This window comes from Anomalospiza imberbis, chromosome 12, assembly GCF_031753505.1.
Source record: "Anomalospiza imberbis isolate Cuckoo-Finch-1a 21T00152 chromosome 12, ASM3175350v1, whole genome shotgun sequence".
NCBI classification, from domain to species: domain Eukaryota; kingdom Metazoa; phylum Chordata; class Aves; order Passeriformes; family Viduidae; genus Anomalospiza; species Anomalospiza imberbis.
In genome coordinates, this window is record NC_089692.1 from 5679472 (window position 1) to 5700323 (window position 20852).

The following is a 20852-nucleotide window of genomic DNA, read 5'->3' on the forward strand; positions in this document are numbered from 1 at the left end:
AAAGTTGTCTTTCTATGCAAACAACCAGTAATATTTTCCAGTGGTTGCTTTTTTTTCATCTAAATATGTACTTCCTTGGTAATAACAAGAACAAACAAAATGGAATAACCCACACGGTTTAATCTATGTGTTTTTAAAATATCTTAGCATGTACCATATCTATGTAAAAAATCCCCCCTAAAATAGCTATTGCAATCTGTAAGTTTTTGAAATATGTGAGGTTTTATATTAATATGCATATACATTGGTCCATAATAACTGCCAAGGTGTTTTAGGTAAGGTTTACAGAAATTCTTATGCATTTTTAAAGTGTTCTGTAATTCATATATCTTTATCAGAAAGCAGAGAATCTGCCACATTTTGTATGTGACTATCTTAATAAGGGCTGTGAAACTGAAACAGTGATGGATCATGTTACATACCAGGCATATCTGAAAAGTTTTTCATTAAAATGAACTCGTAAAGACTCTTAGTGCTTGCTTCTCAGCAGATGGCAAGAGGTGTTTATTTGCCTTATGGAATTCTTTCTGTTTATATACAGAGAAACGGAGAGGACAGCTCTGAAGGATCCAGTTAGTACTTGTAGGAGTATTTAAAATATATATGATTACTATTAGCACTAAAAGTTCAGTTGCACACTCCTTTTTTAACTAGTTCTACCTTTGCATTAAAGCTGCTCCAAACATTGGACTTTCTTGGAAAAAAATACAAATATATTTTCCTGCTGTGAAACCCAGTGTGATAAAGATTTTAATATAATGGCTTTTTTAAAGTCAAATCTTTTCCATTCTGTGTCTTTCCTTCTGTCTGCCTGATTTGCTGTTAAATAGCTCCTGCTCTATTTCTGGCACTTATGAACTTTATTTCTCTTTCCTTGTCCTTTTTCTTTCCATCTGTTTGCTGGTTTCATTGTCTCTTAGCTGCCATTCCCCATTATTATATCCTTCAATCTGTAAATCCTCTCCCATATGTGCTCTTGTCCTTCCCTAGGCCTCCTGCCTTTTGATTTTTTCCAGATCTCATTTCCTTTTCACCTGATCTGGCTTTATTCAACTCTGCTCTTGTCTATCTTTCGGCCTGTCTCAGGCCTCCCTTTTTCCTTCTGTCCAGTTGTGAATCCATAAACTAAACAAGACTTTGGCAGAAGAAGTCAACAAATGTGGTGTTCAGACCAAAGCCTGACAGCTGGAAAAGGAAAAAGGGGATGCAAAAGCCAAACTTTTGATTAGACTGGTGTGAATACTTTTTAATGAACAAAACATTCATTGAATGTAACCTCTTCTGCTTTCAACGTTTCCTGCAACAGATTGAGACATTCTGTATTTTATGTAGTTAATATTATTTATGAATTTTATTTGAACATATTCCTGATATGTTTGTAACAGTTTATGCTAGGAACCATGCTTTGTACTGTCTTGGGCATTTGCAAGGATATAAAATGTTATTATTTGAATTTCTGGCTTGGGTGAATTATAGAATTAGGAATTGTGCAGATTGGAGACTTCAGCAGTATAAAATTAAAAATTCATAATTATAGTTACGGAATTTTAATTTAATTTAATTTAATATGTGATTTGAAGTTGGAATTTTTTTTTCTAGAAAGATTTAAAGAACTGCCAAATATTATCACATCAAATGACATTTTAAGTCGGAATGGACCAAATGTCAGTTATTTTTGCCAAATTCCTGTAAAATTCCTGAACAAGTAATCTTCCTAATTTGCAGACTGCCTGCTCTAAGTTTGGTACCTCGCATCTGTGCTAACCAAAAATAAAACTTTAATTATTTGACTGGGTTGGGTTTTGGGTTTTCTTTGCTGTGCTGCTTTACTGACAAGAGATGCACCACGTCTGCAGGAGTGTCAGGACATTTATATGGGTAAAAGCCCGTTAGGAGTACATGCACCTGTAAATAGCAAAAGTATTAAGACTGTGTTCCCCCAGCCTGACAATATCAGAAATACCTAGAGACAGCCTGAATTCTGAATTTTGAATGAAAGACTAAAAGGCTAATCTGATAATGGTATACTCTGTCCACAAAGCCCTGGTTAAAAAGCATCCCCTTTACCCGAAACCACTTCAAAATGCCCGGTCTTGTTTTAAAGAAGTAAAATTAATACCCTAACAATGTTTCTATGATAACAGCATTTTAGTTACAGCTCCCAATTAAAAAATTAATTCCCCAGTCTGAAGGCGTCAGACTGGATTACATTCTTTGTTAAAGGAAAAAAGAAAGAATCTTCTGTCTGGTGACCTTTATTTTGGCTGAAGGCTAATAGAAATAGACATTGAGCTCTAGAGAGAAAATTCTCCCAGGAAATGTGCATACTGGTATTACTTTATTTACATTATTGTTTTCTAATTCAAATAAGAGCGCTGCTTTTGGGGCTATGTACACGATTTCCCTGTATGGCTTTGTAGCTGGAGCTCTTGCAGCCCCTGCCAGGAGCTGTAGCCTTGGTGGGTGTTGGGGTGCTTCTGCCTGTCCCTCATGGCAGCCCCTCTGAAGGGGCTGGGCTGCTTCTCTTGCAGCTGCTCCCCAGCACACTCTGCCTTAGCTCTGCCTGTAAAAAGCTGGGTCTGTCCTGGATGGACGCTCTCAGGTTGATGTTTGTGTTGCTCGGTTCCACAGGGTTTTCTCCTTGGGTTGTATTGCCTTTGTGCTGCTGTGTGAGTGCAGAGTAAAGGGCGCAGGACAGGCTTAGACCTCCTGAGAAGACACCGGAGTGATGGCAGGGGAAGAACCTCCTCTCCGCAGAGCTGTGACAGAGAATGAGGAGAAAGAGTAGCAGGAGATTGTGAGAAGCTGCTGGTCAGAGGGAGGCAAAGGAGGAGATCTGCCTGGAAGGACAAAGTGGATGAGGGGCCTTGTCTAAGGGTCTCTCCTGTGGGGCGTGTTTGGGTGTAACCACTTATGAGTTCACAGCCCTTCTCTGGTGCCTATTTTAACACACCAGAGTTTCACCTACCTGCATCGTAGAGGAGTTTGAGTGGAATAACAGGTAGAGCATATCTCTGGGATTTGCACAGGGAAGTGGTCCTCCACATTTGTATTGATTCCACCCTTGAGACAGAGACTCTCCTCTGTTAAAACACTGCCACAGGCATTTCAGATTCCTGAAATTCCCTCCTGGAGTGCCTGAGCAGTCTGCATTGAGCCATAGCTTGCTGGATTTTGAGCTCCCCTTGCCCGCGTGCAGTGAGCACTGTGTCTCACTTACCAATGCCACATCCAGGCACAGCTAGTAAATGTTTTTCACTGGATTCTGTTTTGGTTTTTTTTTGTTTTTTTTTTTTTTTTAAAGTACACTTACAGCTCTGGGGTAGCGAAGCCCTGGCTGGGAAAGTTGATTTTCCTCTGTTCTGAAGCAAAACCAAGAGAACAGTTTTCTATGATGTTTCTCTGTCTTGCAGGATATCCCAGTGGCCTTACTCTTGAAGAAGAGGAGAGTGCAAGGAGCCTTCTCTTCTGCTCCTAGAATGAAAAGTGAGCACATGCCTTCTGACTGGCAGCACCAGTGCTTTCCTGGCTGATGATGCAGGGACATTGAGCTTGCTTTAAGGCAATTCAGTAATTTCCCTGGAACAACATACCTTCAGGAGTGGAAGATCTGCAATGAAATATACTTTTGTCTAGGAAATGCTTTATTGCTTGCTGCCTAACAACAGCCCCTCACATGGAACTTACCTGTAAGTGTGCTGTTTTACATCCATTTACTTCAGTTTTTACTTTAGTGAAAGGGAAGAGAGGAAGATAAGAAGTAATGTTAGGAGTCTAATATCTGCTACTATTTGTTATGAAGGTTCTGTCTCCTAGGACATTGTTTGCCCATCTTAACTGGTAATGTTCCTCAAAAACTCAAAAAAACTACCACAGCAGTAATGAATCTTTGCTGATGGACATCAGATGTTTTTCTGGGGTTTTAAAGAGTCTAAAAGAAATAAAATTATTCAATCTTCAGAAAAGTTAACAGGTGTTCATATCAGAGAGGTAATGAAATATTGCCTCAGGTAGGGAAATAGTGCTGTAGTGCACCAGTAAATCAGAACGCTCTTCTTGTTCCGAGCTGACTGAACTTGCTTTCAGTAGTTCAGCATATCTTTGTTTATAAATCTAAATGCTATTGTGTTGTATTGTACTTTGCAGTGTAATAAATTGTAACATTCAACATTAACTGGTCAGGCTTCAGTGATAACAAAAGTTCAGCAGGCTGGTGGCACTCTGATCAATATTGCCTTCTATTTATAGTATTGTTACAAATTGAAGTTTTATTTAAATTAGACAATGCTGAGAAGCTTACAGTGGATCAATAAACTAAAATACAGTAACGGATTTTAATTCATGGCTGATATGCTGCTAGTCTTTTGTCACATGCATCCTTAACGTCCCCTAAACAAAATCACATTTACATATCTTGTTGTCTGGCAAAGCTGCAAAACCGTTTCAAAGAAGGAAGATTGTGCTGTGCAATGAGCAAGAAAGATGTTGGATAGGAGGGGAAAAGGCCAGATAGCTTCTGTTTGGTTGGGGATTTTTGTGTGCTTCTTTTGCTGTTTTTCTCTTAGTGAATCAGTTTAACCTGAGCTATATTTGGTGTACACCATGTCGATGGTGCTCGTGTTTGGATTCTGCTCTGCTATTCACGCCAACAATTCTCCAATGGCAGCAGAACTATTTTTCTGTTACTTCATCTCTGTTATGAGATTAGATTGTAGTTAATGTGATATGTCTTGTTCTCAGGGGCCACCACCGGGTTTTGGGGCTTAACTGGGGATATGACAACCCAAAGACTACTGAACAATATTTTCAGTACTTTTGCTTGAATTAAAATATGAGGTTTTCTTGCAATTATTAGAATTTGATTTCTGTCAGCCCTATCTAATCATTAGGTGATAGTTCATATGTGAGCCACCAACAATATCTGAGCAATCAGCCCTGGGTGTGTGCATCGGCTGAAGACAAAGGAATTGATGTGTTCCTGCTGACACAAGAGGAATGGTCAAGAATCTTAATTATATATTAATCATCATGGTCAGCTGGCACAACCAACAAAGTCCCTCTCACACAATCCAAAATAAACTTGGAATAATGGTGTCAGAAAGTCACTATAGAGCTTTTACAATGCCACTGATTTATCTGAAGAAGAGTTTTGAGATGGGTGATTAATAGGGAGATTTGCCATTATACACTGTTAAATTAACAAAAAAAAGTCTAAATGTTCTTAGAAAAATTCCCTTTTGTTCTTCCAATAGCAGCTTAGGTGCTTTAGAGCTGAGGGGACAATTCAGTCTGACCTCCTAAATGTTGCAGATAAGAGAAAGAGATGAAAAAATGCCATATATACCGTATGTCTAACAAAATTTGTAAGTGTATTCCCCTGCCAAAAAATATCCAGCCCATTTTTTCCAACATAGTAGCTCTAACTGGCAAAGCCTAGGCTAAGTGTGCCTCTCCCAACATGTCCTGACCCTTCACATGTCATGCTGCTTCACACACAGACTGGGGGGTCCGGTGCACTTGTCATAGGCACAGTAACAGACCCTTCTGTGTCTCTGTTCCAAACTCCACTTTGAATCCCACTGCTACTTTTCTTCCTTCCCACCAGATGTTTCAGGCAAGACCAGAAGCAGGCCAAAGATTTAAAATACCCGTTCTTGAGAAGGCTGTGGCAGAAAGGCCTACAGAGAATACAGAGAGATTAGTCAGAAATTAAAAAACAAAATTTCTGGATTAACTAAATAAAACACATCTTCTCTACCTGAGATTAACTGTTCTATCTGTCACGTCTAGAGATAGACAAAGCAGGGATGTTTGTGGCAGATGTGTGGGGGAGTGTGTGAATCTTCCTTCTGATGTCTGGATGTGGGAGGCACAGCAGGAGGGAGTGCCACAGGGATGTGGATGGTTAGAGGGGGTCATTGTAGGGGATCCTCGAGACACTAAAGAGGTACTTGGCTTTCTCTCATTGGCCATCTGGGAAGTGTGCACAATACCAAATTGAGGTGGGGGACATCCCAGGTGGGCATGAAGGGCACTGAAAATCATCTCAGTTGTGGAAGGGTCTGAGCTCACAGGAGAGTAACAGCACAGCTGAATGTTTTGCATTTCTCCCAGTCTGCTGATTCTTTTGTCCTCCGAGTTATCTTGTTCTCAGGGTCAGTAATCTTTGCATACTGGCAGATACTTGTGTCTTCTGAAGTTTTGCTTTCCTTCTGGCCTTGTGTTTCCCTACAAGTCTCTAAGCCTTTTAAAAAATATTTTTATTTTTCTCCCTTCTTTGCTGTCACCAGGTTATTCCTCCTCCTTCCACCTACTGCTGTGGCTGCTGCCTTCTCAGTGTGTGAAGTACCATTCACATCAAATAAAGAAGGAAGTAGAGCAGGCTTTTAACTTCAGCTGTGGGCACAGCTGGGGGGAGCTGCTTTCTAGCAGCAGGAAACATTGTCTTCTTGTTCTGTAAGAATTTCTGAGGCTGGTTTTCCCAGATCAAAATGAAAAAGAGACTCCACTTCATCCAGAGATTATAATTATATATGTGTGTATATATAGATTCATATATATACACACACAAAAATAATATATTTTCTTTAATCTTGACCTTCTCTCTTCTCAGATAGTCTTCCTCCTCCACCTTAGCAGCAATGGGAATCTCCCTGAGAGACCTGAACCTATGGAGTGTAAAAACTGGAGAGAGATTATCTTGTGCCTTTTTCTGGTTTTTGTCATCGTTCTCCTTTTTGGTTGGATGACAGTGCTGTGATCTAGAGAGAGAGTGAGACAAGCAAACTGGCTGTACTCTACCCCATTTGGCAGAGAATACTAAGATCCTCTGAAATTAAAGTCCATAGTTTTAATAGCATTTTTGAGACCTCATCTTGCATATTAGAACTTAGCCAGGTATTAGGTAATTTAGATAATAAATTCTCTTCAAAGTGACCCATCATCTTAGTATTTATTTTTTTTCTAAAGGATGTAAGGCATAAAAGCAAGCTTTGTAGTTTTATATCTGTCAGCATGTCACATAAATATCTCAGTAACTACTGATCTTATCACCATAAAACTTCCATTTATACAGTTAGACATGTCATGTTGGTCAGTTGCACAAAAAGTTAAGTACATGCAATATTAAACTCCAACCAATGCCAGCTCCATTAGCCCACATCTTGAAGTTCTCTCTGAACACTATTAGAGAAGTGGGGGAGGAGCAGGAGGCTGCGTATGGCAGAATCAGACGAGGATGGACTCATGTTGAAAATTACTGAAATGATGAAAGAGTTTGCAGAGGGACGTTTAGAGTCTTTGCATTTCCCTGAAAATCAAAAGATCTGTTTTCTGTTTGATGAATGACTTTAATAGTTTTAATGACCTCATATAATTTATTTGATTGTATTGTTCATTTTTATTAGAAAATCAGCCTAGCAGCGTTTCAAGTTGTATCACCTTTGCATGTCAGAATTGAACTCTGATCTAAACTTGCCATCTTAAAATTTATATTACTTTTTTTTCCATTTTTATATTAAGAGTTAAATTCAAAAAATGCTGAAGTTACTTATTTTTTTAGAATTCAGACTGGTTCCTAACAGACTTGGCAGGAATGCGTCTTTAAAAAGCAGTGTAAGCACTTTCTAGAGAAAAGTTTGTTGGGAGTAATAGTTTAGAAATTGTGCAATTTCTTAATTTGATTTATGTTTTAAAAATTCCCATTAATATTTCAATTAATACTGTTTACTCGTCTTAACTTCTGCTGCATTTTGTGTTTTATGCCCCTTGGAAATATGTTTGTAGAATGTAGAAATATATATGTAGAAATGTCTTACATAGTAAGATTATGTGTAAGTCAAGGCATTGTCAAGTTAGGTGAAGTTAAAGGACAGCTTAATTTAAAAATGCATGCTTAATTGTCTGCCTAATTTTATCAAATTACTTCATTTTAAGTATGAAGACAATAGGAAAAAAATGACTGAAAATATGTACCTTGGTCCTCTGAGGCCTGGAAACTAAATTGGCTCCTCTTGTGCGCACTTACTTCTACAGATACTTGCAGCAAATTGCAGGTAAAGTAAGTATTTGGTGCCATATACATATATCTGCCTAGGCCAAATTATTCAGCTTCTGGAAAATATTAAGAAAGTCACTAACTTTGCATCTTTGTGCTTGTTTTTACATTTGTGTGGATACGGCAGGGTAGCACATTATTTACTCTAAGAAATACAGAGAACATCTCTCATATTTATCTTTACAGAAATCCATGAGGTTGCATTTTTTGGCAGCACTGATACCAGAAAAACTTTCTGTTGTTCATGATACAAAATCGACTTTGCTATGGTATTCCCTATAGAAAAAAGTACATTAAAAATAATGGTGGTTAAATTAGTATATGTTCAAGAGTGTTACAATGTGAGGGGTGAGTCCAGTGTTCTGAAACAGTGAGACATGTGCAATGCTGAAAACATGCATGCTGTGTAAAAGCACGTAGCTTCCCTGATTTTAGTTAAACCACTTATGTGTAGTCTCCAATTTTTCATTTATAAAGCTGTGTTTAATTTAAGGCTGGGTTGAGTGTGCTTGTCACTGAGTCCACTATTGGCAAGACTGGCCATTATAAAAATATTAGAACTAACATTGATTTGCCAGGATCCCAAATGAAGAGGAATCAAGGAAAAATTTGAGTAGTGGCCTTTTTCCCTTCTCCTGAAGGAGACATTATCAACTCATTAGCTACAAGCCTGCACAGAGGCCCCAACTGTGACTCTTAAAGCAAGAAATACATTTCTTGTGGTTAAGATTGACTTTCAGCATGCCAGCTGTCCCTCTTTTGGAAGGATTTGCCTTATTTTTCAAGTAGAACATGTGCCATCTTGATTACCCAAACTCTTAATTCAATGCTCTTTTATGCTTTGTCTCCTCAAAATATCCCTTATATCCAGCTTTGATTGGTGGGTAGATGTACCAGTACTGATCAGCTTAATTACCAGTGTGAGGCAGAGCAATGCAGACATGAGGTAGCAGCACACCTTTCCCAGCATTCTGAGGTAATTAACCAAAAAATATTTCCCTGCCACCTGTCTAGCCTTGGAGAAAATCCAGTTTTCTTTCCAAGCTATGGGAAGGGGGGAGCAGAGTTTGGGTAGTAGGATGGTTATCCATGTGGTTTTTGTTCTTCCCAGAGTCATTTGCAGTGGTTAAGTAGGGAGGCTGAGGCTGCTAACCCCTGTCTTTCCCAACTCCCAGTATTGTATCTGTAGCAAAAATATGTGAAGAATTAAGGTGAGCCATGTAGGAAACTGTGAGCTGAGATCTTCCAGGGTTCATGGAGACTGGAATGCTGAATATACCTTTGGATGCATCAAGAACAAGCATCAACAAAGTTTGGATTTACTGTGGCCAGGTTAAAAGTCCTTGTTTTTTTTCTCAGTTATTCAAGGCTTAAACTCAATTCAATAGCAATTAAAAGGCTAAAATTTTTCTGTGTTCAGTGCTTAGCAGAAATATGCTGTAATTCTTACTATGCCTGGGTGAAAACATATATAGTCTAGTTACATTCATTATCTACAGCAAGTTAAATATAAAATCTCTCACTCCTCAGTGCTTACATTGATATAGCATTCCAAAACCAGCACAAAAACCTAATGTGGATAAAACAATGTTGCTTTTAATTTTATTTTTAAATATTTTTGTTTCTTATATTATACTGAAAAAACATATCACAAATTAAATAGTGATGATAGCAATTCTGGAATAACTTCTGAGTTCTGATGGATTGTAAAGCAATGCAGCTAATGGATGTAGTCATCCATCCATGAAGAAGACTTCTATGCTTAAAGCATCCCAGCTGATCTAAAATATTTTTCGAAGACACTGACGTGCCTTATGGTTTCAAGTGGTCTTTAACTGGTTTTGATTCAATGAAGATTGTACAAAACAAATAACTTTGCCATTATACTAAAGTCTATTCCCATGTCATGTTTCCAGAAAACAACTCATGTTTGAGACAAGTTCAATTATCTGTAGTTAGATTTTTTTTTTTTTTTTTTTAATGCTGGAATAGTTATTCAGCCATGGCTCAGGAATAGCTAATGGAATTTCATTCAAGCCTCGTTTAAAAAACAAAACCCATACTTTTTGGCAGGATACAAGTGGGAAGAGATTTAGTCCACGAGATATATTTTATCCTGGCATGTGGGAGAACAGTTGGTGGAAAATGGTTTCCCCTGTAGCCGGTTAGAAACTTTAACTATCTGCCAGTGATTGCTGTGAATGTGGTGCATGACATATCATGAGCATTCACATAAATAAAATGGGAAAAGCATCCAGTTCAGGACTGCCTCTATGGGAGGGTTGGGAAGAAATATATGATGAGAGGGAGAGAAGAGTTTTATAATCAAAACTGCTAGGAGTAGACCTCTGGAGCCCTGGCTGGGATACTGAGACCTTCTGCAGTAGTTGTCTTTGGATTACATTTATTACTTTGTCTGCCCTGAAACGAGGCTAATGAGGAAGGTTAAAAGGCAAGTTTATTGTTAGTGCTTATGGGCTCATTGTTCAGAATTGCATTATGTGTAAGCATGACACTATGATACAAACAGAACTTACAAAATCTGAAGTTTAAAATTGTTGAAAAAAATTTTAAAAGTATCCATAGACTATGAAAATTTCTAAGGAATGTAAGAGTCAAGGTTAAGCAGAATTTAAGTGTCTACAGTTTACCACTTTATTGACTTTGTCTAGTTAGATGTGAATTAGTGACTCTTATCCATGTTTCTTTAATCTTTTTAGCTAGTTGAAATTTCTGATGAATTTTGGAAGTTCAAGCAAACTTGATAAAAACATCTCCCTCCCACTCATGTTATTTAATTCCTACTTGATAAACTTGCTCTGCAGTACCTGTGGCTATAACTGAGGTCAGAAACAGTTCTAGAATTACTAGGCTATATGTTGAGACCCCAGGCATTTGACTTGAAAGTGGAATTTTGGAAGTAGTATGCCCCACTTATTCAGTTTTAGCACAAATCCACATTGAAGCTTTTAAAGTTTGCGGCTGTGATCAGGCTGCTTGCAGTGGTGGTGGTAGCTGGCCCATGGTGTGCTGCTGTCTTTGTGGCCATGGGAGGTTTTGTGGTCTCTTGGAAGCTTTTAATGAAAATGTGTGAAGCTTTTCTGTAGTTTCATCTTGCCTTACCAGGTACCCCAAGCCTTCAGCTGAGGCCTGGTGAGATGTGTGAGTGAAAGGTGTCCAAGTTCTCCTGTGTGTGCAGAGGGCCTGTATGGACTAGCAGGCATCATGGGGGAGCAGTTGATCTGAGACAACCAGGAGGCTGCTCTGGTGATTTTGGGGATTTGTTGCCTGGACAGCTACATTCAAGGGAGAAAAAATCCAATCAGGCAGGAGCTTGAACTTGTGCAAAAGGCAAAACGCTCGTGCAGTGTTGATGTTTTGTGAAGAGACGTGTTGGAGAGTTGTGGGGAGCAGGATTTCCCCCTCAAGTGGCAGCAGGCAGGGGGTGCCCATGGAGCCAGCCTGAGCCCCTGGGCAGTGCTGGACCTCCTTGGGCAGTGCTGACCATCCTTGGGCAGTGCTGGACCTCCCTGGGCAGTGCTGAACATCCTTGGGCAGTGCTGGACTTCCTTGGGCAGTGCCGGACTTCCTTGGGCAGTGCCGGACCTCCCTGGGCAGTGCCGGACATCCCTGGGCAGTGCTGGACATCCCTGGGCAGTGCCGGACCTCCCTGGGCAGTGCTGGACCTCCCTGGGCAGTGCTGGACCTCCCTGGGCAGTGCCGGACATCCCTGGGCAGTGCTAGACATCCCTGGGCAGTGCCGGACCTCCCTGGGCAGTGCCGGACTTCCCTGGGCAATGCTGGACATCCCTGGGCAGTGCCGGACATCCCTGGGCAGTGCAGGGCTGAGAGTCCCAGGGGCAGGGCGGCAGGAGGCTCCAGGTGCTGTCGGACACAGCGGGTCTCCAGGGATCCCATATTTCCCACAGCAAACCTCAACTGCTTGGCAGCATGAGAGCAGTGGTGAGGGACATCATGCTTCTCAGCCTTTTCCTGAAGTAGGATGTCACTGTTTCTCTGATCTTTTGGTTTGTGTCATTTTCTTTTTTTGTTTTATTTCAACAAGAAGATTTGCCACTAAATCTATTGCAGATTTCTGCTCCAAAATAAGCAGCTCCTGGAGTTTTTTGGTGGTAAAAGGGGCATTCACACCTTCAGGAGGAGCAGCAAGCCCAGCAGTTTGGGACTCACAGACTCACAGCAAGGCTGGAGTTGGAAAGGACCCTAAAGATCATCTAGTTCCAGCCCCAGCCTCTCTGGGCTGCCCGGGCAGCAGTGGGAGTTGGGGGTCCCTCACAGAACTCACACCTCAGAGAGACTTTACTGGTTTGATGTTCCTTCCATCACACAAAGAAACATTTCAATTCCTCTCATTTGAGGCCATTGACTTCTGTGTGCTGTGCAAGAAAAGTTGTTGAGAAATAACTTTGAAAAATCCTCAGAAATAAGAATGTACTTTTTAATGCTCTCAGTTCTTCAGTGATATTTGTTTAAACGCGTTACTTAAATTTCTAGCCATTTTTAGTTGAAATGACTACTGAGATCATTAATCATTATAAAAGCATTAATTAAATAAATATCTGATTTGCTGATTTTTCATGTTCACTTTACAAGCATGTGGAAAAAAAAGAAACTCCTGTGTTGGCTAAATCCTTTTTGTTCTTCTGCTTATTTGTTTATCTGGCCCTTGTCCTGTGTCGAACTCTGAGGGATGTATTCCTGTGATATTGAAAAAATAAGCTCAGCAATTTTTAGTTAGCTTTTTGTCATGCCCCAAAATGACTCTTCTGGATACATTTTCTGACCCAGATTCAAATTACAAGCATGGACTTCTGGCTTAGATAAGGAATAATCAGTTTGGGATTTTCTTTTCCATATGAGTTTTTTGTTCTGTTTCATAACTGTGCTGGAGAACTTACATCTGGGATTCCATGTCTTTGTTTCAGTGTCTGTATTAAAAAAAAAAAACCAAAACAAAACAACACTTATATTTATTCAAGATTCTGATGCAAATACATTGAAGGGAACTTAGATTTCTTTCCCTGTGGGATTTTATATTTTAATTCTTTGACTTGTTCTTGAGAGAAAGAGAGATCTTAGTGTTATATAATGAAATATTTCATGGTACAATTAATATGATGTAGGAGAACAGCAACATGATATGCTGAATTTAAATAGCTGAAACTGATCAAGAGGGACATCAGCATTAAATGCTCAATAGGATTGACGTAACAAATACAAGATCGCCACTGCATTTAAGTTAAAATACTGTCATCTGCTGATACATTCCAGGCAAATTTGTTGATAGACTAAATATTTTGATAGTCTTTCCATTATTTCTTTGAGCCATCAGCTTTTAATTTTCTCTTTCTAGTTAATATACTTGTGTATAATTTAAACAGAAAACTGTTCTGTTTCATCATAAAAGATTTGTCTGTTACTTTTGGTGTGTAAATCAAGTGGACAGCAAAACATTCTTGAACTTGTTTTTTGAGGCATTTGTTGACAACAACAGGAAAAGAGATCACAGAGACCGCCAATAAGTGTGGACATCAATTATTTTTTAATTGTATAGGAGTACAGTACACTAATTAAAACTAGTATATCTTGCAATGCCAAAGGCAAAATTAATTATTAATTTTTATTAATATTCAGAAGTAGCACAAGGAATACATTAAAAAAGATTTTGTGGCTGTGACTGAGATCTTGTTTTGCTTTATATTTTAGTAAAAATAGTATGTTAGCTAAATTCGAATAGTTAAATATGCATCCAAGAGATTATAGGCATTGAACAAGAATGTTCTCTTTAGACTAGCTGCCCAGTGACAGAATATAAGAAGTAGGAAAAATTCTTTAAAAATTCTGGCGCTTTGGTTTAGTTTGTTTACTGACAAGTATAAATACATGTTATCCTACTGTTGTTATTGTAGATACTATAATTATTGAGTTGTTTATTTTAGTTATGATACCTCACATTCAGTAGAATAATCAGCTTTCCACTCCTCTAGGGTCCAGTTCAGCAAATTAGATCTGTCCTGCACTGACTTGACAAACATGACATGCTTCTGCAAAAGGTTTCTTCTCTTCTTTGAGCAAGTGATTTGTTTATTTATTTCTCCCACAGGTCAGGCTTCAGTCTGCTGTAGATAACTCATTGGGAAACCTCCAATCTGGTTCAGATGTTTTATCAGAAAGGAAGTTCTTTGAACTAAAAAAATGTCTTTCCCAACTGGTATAGACAAAATAATAGGCTTTTAATACACCTTCTCAGCAGGGTAAGTTATGGAATGCAACATTTTACTTTTTGAAATTCACAAAAATTTAATAAAAAAACTTCTGAAGTAAGTTGTGCTTAGCTTTGTTGAAGTGAGCATAGGAAAATACAAGAGGAAAAAATGGTGACTTGTGAAAAAAAAAATGTTGTGTTTGTAAAAACAAAGCTATTGTTTGTAAAAAAGCTCGTGTCTGGTGTTGTTTTGAAAGTTATATCCAACTGTAATGGGAGTGGTGTATTAGAAATCTTACTGAAGCAGTTGCACACTGTTGTGAAATTTTTTTAGATTAATGAGATTGATTATTTAGGATCAGATGGGCAAAGTTTTAGTTGGTTGTTTTTTGGTTTTGTTTATTCTTTTACTGGACCTGGAAATATTTCCCTTTCTCCAATCCTTACATAGAAGCATATTGAGAGCTCTTCATCTCACTTGTTAGTGTTAATTATAACAATTCCTGTAGTCATTTGTGTACTCTATAGAAATATGGACATAGATGGCTGTATTTTAGTATTTCTTTAATAAAAATCAAAGATAAAAACTAAAATCTAAGATAAATATCTCCCACATTCATGTGCACTTTAGTGGTGCAGAGATGCAATTCAGAATTTAACTTTCACTTCACTCAAGCACCTTGACCTCCTATTATAGCAATACATATGGTATGATTTTGGCTTAGAAACTGGATTGTACAAGTTTGATTGTTACAAATACCCATAGCTTTCCTGTTATTTTGTTACAACAAAGCTAGGCGGTAAAAAACTTAGTTTTCCAATATTCTATTTGTGTGTTCCATGTAAGTGTAGGTGCTGTTCTTGCTCTCTTCTAAAACAGCTGGTTACCTCAGAAAAGTCAAATTGTGTCCTCTCCTTGAGCTGCAATTTTGTTAACAAAAGGACTGGTGATAATGTTCAGTTTAAGTCTGCTTCCAGGCCTATGTTGCCTGTGGATTCCTACCTCTTCAGTGCTCTGTCCAGCACCTGGAAAATGTTTCTGATTCTCATATATCTCTGTGCTGGTGTAGGTGCATGCATGTCACAGAGTAGTGAAGAGGAAGAAGCCACTAATTCACTCTGCTGTCTTCCCAGAGGGATCAGCATATGTGGGAAGAGTGGGCTCTTGAAGGCAAACACTGTTCTTCATTCTACTTTGAAGTACTTGCCTTACCAGCTTGTCAGTAAAAATTGACAAAATACAACTCACTTCTAAAAAGGTAAATAAAAACTTTTCAAAAAGTTACCTATCACTATGCTAGAAAAATAGCTCTCAGAGCTGCTCTTGGTAATTCTTCTGCTCCCGGTCCTGACTGTATTGCTTTCTCAAGTGAGTGCTGTGGTTGTCCAGGAAAAGTAGAGAACACCTTATGGAATAACATCAAAGGAAGGCACTTGACAAAGACAAGCAATTTAGATGCTCAGTTCTGGGAATGTATTGACTGAAGATGAAAGCTCTTTAGGGAAGAGACTTTGTCTTCTATTTATATAGAATCTTGCATAATTTAACAAATGTTGGGGACACTATTAATCTCATCCAACTTTAGATGTCTACAGTGTAGCTGTCAATCTTAAGAGAAGATCAATTGCACTCTAAAAGTGTCTGTTTCTCTCCACTGACTATAAAGGGAGCCCTCACAAGTAGCTCAGGTGCAGATGGCTTCATCTATATTTGGGGAGATGAATCCTGCTCTAAAATGCATTCTAATGTGACAAAATAATAGTAATTGATATTAAAAAAATCCTTGGGAATGTATTTCTTTCTTAGAGCAGCTCAGAAAATGAATGGCAGCTGCTGGTTTTGGTTTAGTATTATATTCAACAGCGAAGTGCTAGGGATTGGGAACATATCCACAACAGCATAAATCCATTCATAGCTTCTTGAAACCTTAGTTCAGGATATAAATATGATGAAATTTGCTTGCTCAGTGCAAAAGAATAAAGCTGAACGCCTGAGTTGTCAATGCCATAATAGCAGTTCAATAGGAAATGCTGTCTCCAACTGAAAAGACAAAACAGTATAATTAAAATCCTTATGGGAATTACAGCAAAAACTTTCCTATACTGCTGTTACTGAGCCCTCTGGATTAGCTGATACTCTTTTTGAACATCTCAGAAACTGTTTACTGGTATTTTTTCCAGTGGAAATTCTGTTTTGAAATCTGAAAGAACATCATATTCTTCTACAGCAGCACCTCTGTCTTATTAGTGGCAAGTCACTATGCTTAAAAGTTGGCCGTGAAGAATCCACTAGACAGTGAATCAGCCATCTGCTCAGCAAGGAGTGTTTTAGCCAGCAGAGATGGACTGATATTGCTCTTTCATACAGTGGGCATAAAATTCATGGCTGCAGCTGACCTCTATTAGAACGCAGTCCATTCAAGGTAAATATATGACAAGCTATTCCTAAAGCTGCTTTAATTGCTGTGTGGGAAAGTAATACAAGAACATCCGGAGGAGCATCCTATGGTAGATATATGGACATGTGCTTAACTGAATTATTGTAATCTCAATAAACGTTGAGCAATACTCCAGGCAGCCAGTTTTGTCTTGCTCACCCATAAAGGAAACTGTAGGACAGACATAAAAATGCATGTATGAGAAACAGGGAAAAATTACTGACCTATGAGGCTAAACAGATTTAGTGTCAGTTGGTATGGAGTACCTGGATGCCAAAATAACCAAGTCTAGATTCAGACTTACAAAACATGTACTCCACCAATTTCCCTAAAACTGTGTTGTGAAAAACTGAAAGACTGAATTCTTAAATATTTAAATTATGCGTGTCTGAGAAAAATAAACAAGTAGTATCACACAGCACTAGGTGTCTATAGTATGTATGATGCCACCCATATTTTTCATACTTTTGTTTTTAATTGTTTCTGCCATTAATACATTTTCAACTCATTCATTTCTACAGAATGCCTTTTATGAGGGTACAAATAGAAAGTTAAAAAAGACTTACTATTCCAATTCTCCCACAATCATCAAACCCTTAAACTAGCTCTAAAAAATCCCCCTGTTTTTTCTAAGAAATGAAGTCAGCATGTTTAGGTTTTGAGAAATTCTATACTGAATACAGTTCTGTATAAAGATTCTCTATGCTTGTGTGGGAAAGCATCAGAAATGTAAAAGCTGTCCTTTCCAACTCCTACTGGATTCTTTTCATTTTAAGATTTATCGTGCCATCCAAGTGGGATGATCTCTTCACAACTGATTAATATGAAGAAAAGTATCAGCCCTGGTTAGCTGGGATTTTCTTCAGAAATGCTCTTTGCTCAGGGAATACCTGGAAATAGAAGGCAAAAGGGAGGGTGTTCTGGAGGACTAAAGATCAAATCTGCCTCTGGTACAGATGTAACTATATCCAGTTTCCATCCTCTCTGCCTTAAATTGCTTTCAGATTCCTTACACCAAGTGGTGCTTGCAGTCATTTCTATCTGCAGTATGAGGGACTACTGCTGTATTTTAACTATTTATAAAAGTTGAGGTAAAAAAAATTCCCTGTTTCACACTCATGGACAACCTTCTCACAAACTATGTGATTCTTCCTGACTTTAAAACGAAATTCAGCTTTTTAAAACCTGTCATGCAAATACTGTTTTAGCACAGCTTTCATCTAGGTGCATGTGTTCCTGTATAAATAAATGCTTGTTTTATTAAAAAAAAAAATAGACAATCTTTTTATTTTTAACTTGTTTATAAATCTGTTTAAGTGCAGATACAAAACCACTAAGGTAGGGCGAGATGGATTAGGTCCATTCTTTGCACCTTCTGCACATGTGTGTACAAGAAATTACATTGAGGCAGCCCAAGAATTAGTAAAGGGCACACTCACAGAGACAGGATGAAGAGAAGAACCAGCTCAACTATCAGGTTGTGCCTGTGTAGCTGGCATTCACATTTACATACATGAAATGAACACATTCGTTTGGGAGTCACAAAAAACCCCTGAGTCAAATGGCATTTTGCAGATTTTTCTTCAGAGCAGAAATGCCACTTTAATTGAAGGCAACCAGTGAAATAAATGCTGTATTTTCAAGAGACATCACAGAGTGCAAAGGTTGTGAACAAAGCAGTAACAGCTACAATGAGCCACCAGAAGTAATAGCGAAAACTGTCTTCTATAGCATATGCACAGTTCAGGCCTTTTCTTCACACCTCAGAATGCAACAAGAATATCCATCAAACTCAATCTGTTGCACTACCAGTGGAGATGTATTTCAAATAGAGAGTGCAGGCAGTTACCTGGGAAGATCATCTCTTCTGTAAACAACTGAGATCTATGGGTAGCTCTGGTGTAAACTCCTCATTTTCTCTTGAACTGCTCACCAACCAGCCAGAGCTACAAGCAGAGGGCCTCTGTGTTGGAATACTGATTTTTGATGAGCCCTTCCTTTTAAAATATCTATAAATTTGGATAGGTAACTTCTAAATTTATAAACAGTGTATAATCAGTCTCACTAATTTAAATTACTAAAACCTGAGCTGTCCAGCAAAACTATATGTCTGAGTTTGCATTATGGATGTATAAAATATTTTTGTCCTTAATTTCCTCTTTTACATCTGAACCATGGTGAACAGCTGCTACCTATGTATGTGAATGGCAAGAAGCTTTGCTCAGCAATCAATCTAACTGCAATGCATATTCCATACTGTTCATTTTACTTATAGTAACTCAGAACACATTATGTCCATTCATGAGATATCATGTAATGGTTAAATCTGTGTTTCTTACCCCCCTGGAAGTTTGTCTGTCTTCTTTACTGACTTGTTATCAAATATCCAAGAAAGTACTTGAGAATTTCCCAACTTGAGTTCAGATCCTACTTGACCTATGATTTTCTGTGTGTGGACAAAATGTACCAGCTGATCTTTTAGTGAAAAATTCAAGATATTGTTAAAACGGTGTCTTAAATACATTCCAATATAAATTTAATTCTGTACATAGCAGTGATCTTGGAAAATTTCTTAATTGCTTTGACTTCTGGTAACATGCAAACATTGTCGCTAGAAATGGCATATGCTATATTTTGAGTAGAAAAAAATGTGTCTCCTATCTTTGCACATGTTTTTGTGATGTTAATCACGGGCTTTTTAAAAGCTCAGCTTGTTCTTATGTAAGACCGCTCCTTTGAGATTTGTTAGATTTGTGTTTATGAATAATTTTTAGACACTACTGATACTTTTTTTAATTGCATGGGGAGAAAGGTAAGAATGTAGAGGAATTTTACTTTTTTCAGGTTTTTTAATTAATTGAAGAATTAGCTAATTTCTAAGTGAGAATTTACATTATCATCTTAAATTCTAGAACTGTTAAACTGAAATTTCATGGAAACCAGTAAATTTGTACTCTAACTTTGCAAGCACATAAATCATTGAGACTCTGTTCTCTCATTCTCATCTTAATCAAGAGTAAATTCCCTTTCAAAATCTCTAGTCTACAATAGTAAACTAAATAGCAGATCATTAGAATAATTAGAATTCTAGTGGCAAACAAACGAGCTCTCATTATTGTTTGCATGTGAAGTAAAGCTCTCAGCTCATAATTCACTTAAAATTCTTCACATTTAAACAGAATATCATGATGTTTTCATGAACAAGAGAACAAACGAAGCCTGACCTCTCAGGCATAAAACCTTTCTCTTCTCTGTTCACCACACCATGGCTGGGCAGGGTCTGGCAGTGCTGGGAGTAGATGGGAGCTGACTGGCCAGCTGACTTCTGCTAAATGGAAGACAGTATTGTGTCTGCCTTTTCTACACGTAGTAGAGATGCTACAGAGGTCTTTCTTCATACAGCTAATTTTCATGAAATCTGTATTGCTATAATTACCTCTAATTATGCTGTGTCACATAGGGCAATGAATCCAAAAGTGATTAGGTAGAGAGGGAAGGTTGGGCAGTTAACATAGGCTATAATTTCATTCAGTTTTCATCTTCAGAATTACTACTTTCTTGCTTCTCATTTTACCTCTGTTTCTCTTACAACACTCTACCAATTTCCAGCTATGTTTATGTTTCTGTTCTTAATAGCCTTTTTTTCTCATGTACCATTTTCAACGCTTTTTGTGTTCAGAAGGTCCCATCCCAGATTTTGATTCCTGATCCTCCTAATCCTCCAGCTCTGTGGTCCTAAACCCCCTTTGTTGTTTTAACAAGCCATGAAACACTAAATTGCTTTTTCCTTCGCTTTTTCATTCCTCTGCACTTAATTTTTTAAAAATTATTTGTACCCATCTTTATTGGCATTCTTACCAAGAAAAGTTTCCTGCCAGCAGTACTCTACTAGGCACTGCTCTGGTCATACAGGCTGGACTATGCCATTAATGAAAAAGGGTTCCCATTGCGTGATGCAGTCATACAACAGGAATTTATCTTCTTCCTGGCTGATCTGATCCAAACTTCCTGTGTTTACTGGGCTACAGCTGCAGCTCTTGGTCCAAGAAGGGTGACTATGAAGAATAAGATGAAGTACACTATTTCTCTGCATACTTTGCAAATGTCAGGGCTTGACCAGAGGAAGATTTAC